Source organism: Helobdella robusta, assembly GCF_000326865.2.
Source record: "Helobdella robusta unplaced genomic scaffold HELROscaffold_13, whole genome shotgun sequence".
In the NCBI taxonomy this organism is placed as follows: Eukaryota; Metazoa; Annelida; class Clitellata; order Rhynchobdellida; family Glossiphoniidae; genus Helobdella; species Helobdella robusta.
This window is the reverse complement of record NW_008703718.1, coordinates 1141819-1144318: the sequence shown is the minus strand read 5'-3', so window position 1 is coordinate 1144318 and position 2500 is coordinate 1141819.

The following is a 2500-nucleotide window of genomic DNA, read 5'->3' as shown; positions in this document are numbered from 1 at the left end:
GAACGCGTGTGGTGATGAACACAAGTCACAAATCTATTTTGCAAAATATTTTCAATGTCATCAGAATAAGGAAACCCTATTTGTATTGTACATGTTATATGCCCAGTTTTACAGATTATCATTAATAACAAAAAACACCAATTAAATCAAAAGTTGCAATATTAACAACAAGAACTTCATTTAAAACAAAAACATTAACGTGAACCAACCGGAATAAACTAGCATCGTCAAAAAACGTTGTTTCAGTGGCAGGCACTAATAGCAACAACAACAAAAAATATCAACATCATTCATTGCAACGCTGAAAAGAACATCACCAACAACATCTGAAACAGCAGCAATAACAACAACATATCGACACTTCCAACAACCTTGCAACAAAAATGACACTAACAACATCTGCAACAATAACATATACAGTAACAACAACTATCACAACAACAACAACAACACTGTAACGACAAGAGACCTGATAATGCAGCATTTAATGTCAGCCGTGGATAAAATTAAATTGCTTTGCTGGATGGAGGCCATTTCCTGGCAATAATTGATGTTTGATAAGATCCTTTGCCATTTCAATTGATGCATCGGGATGCTGCTATCTTGAGGTGCTGCCTGCCGTTTATTATGCCACGTCATACACTCTAGTCCACAAGCGTGCACATGTACAAGTCAGTTTATATTTCAATGCCTATTTTTCAACCTATTTTTGTACATATACATGCATGCTTGTAACGTATGTGCTAAAAACAATTTTGTTTGCGTTGAAAAACTATGCCTTCGTTTGTATTCAAATATAAGTGTCATGCTTATACCCACAATAAATAACACTTGCTAAAAACCACAAACTACTTGTGTGATCGCGAAAGTGGCACTCAGAAGAAAATATTCGTCTCATTAAATTGCAAACGTGAACACTTCCTAGATAGGCAACGATAAACTACACTCGTGCATAAAAATTCTCAACATGAGATATACGTATGCTTGCTAGCAGAGAAAAAATGGATATAAAGAGAGAGATAGTGGCATAAGACAGGAAGGCATCTGCAGAACGTATTTCACAGAAAGGTGTCATCGTAAAAAAGATTTGTGACCGCATACATGCAATATACAAACAATCGTACGTACGAACGCGTGTTGGCAAGTGTTCGGGCAAAAGCGTGCAAGTAGGCAAGTTGTATGCCGCCGTACCATACGCATCGTTATGCTAAGAAGTAAATAAGATGCATGTTTGTGTGAACGCCCTTCATCACATCAGTGCTAGATTTAGGTGTGAGTAGGTAGGTAGGTGAGTTGGTTGAAGCCGTTATAGACAGCTCAACTACGATTGTTTGTTGGTAACCTTTTAAATGTAGCCAACAACTGTTGTTGTTTAATTATTTTTTAGCTCTAGAACACTGATAGCGAAACTGGCAAGAAATGTGCGATAAAGAAATACAAAAAAAAGTTAACTTCCTTCTACCAAATTTGAACATCCTCAAAAAAGAATTTCAAGTTTTGGCACTCCCGTCAGAGTTGTCTGGATTCGGTCTTGTATACATTCACACATGTGTTTCATATACACCTGTGGCACACACCACACATCACATTGCATACATCAAGAACAAAAACACGCCGACAGCCAGCCATACACTACAACATTCAACATGTTTTATTGACAACAACAACACAATCAAAAACACTAAATCACACATCACAGTCTTGTAATTATGGTCACCGTTGTCGTATAAATGTTGTATTGATGTCATTGTAACATCAACGTTGGATTGATATCATATTACGTAACATTATTGTTATATTGATGTCATAAAATTGCCGCATTAATGTCAAATTACTACCATCGCATAGATGTTTTAATAACGCCACCAAGTTTGGCGTCGCCCAATTTCAAGAATAATTTCATATTAATGTCATTTTAATGTCTTTTAAGATCTCGTAAAAGTCGTTTGCAGTTTTATTGGCGCACAATCGATCTGATAATAAAATGATGAGATGTATTGATCAAAACTGATGCAACAATATTCATGTTCTCTTCATATTACAACACTTTTATTGCAGAATATAATTGCATCAACAAAAATTTTTTAATTTTTGAAAATGCCTTCTGAGCATCGAGTTAATTTATACATTCGTGTACGTACATATAACGACGTACAATGCCCATGTACAACGTACAACCTTATACAAATGTTAAGCAAATGTATGCAAATGCAAACGAGTTTGTGTGCTGTGCATTCCTTGGTGGATGTTCATGTTCATCTCTTTTGCAAATAAATTTACTCTGCGCGGATTACTACACAGTCTGCAATTCTTTCATTTCAAATTATTCACATGTGAGAACATTCTTTACATGTATGTATGTGTAATTATTTATGAAAAACTTCTTTACAAATAAACGAAACAAGCATAAATTCATAGCTTGCATATGTTTCTGTAAGTGTAGTTTGTAAAGAAAATTATCCGTAAAATGTGTATACAGTTTTGTGTGTACAAACATTGA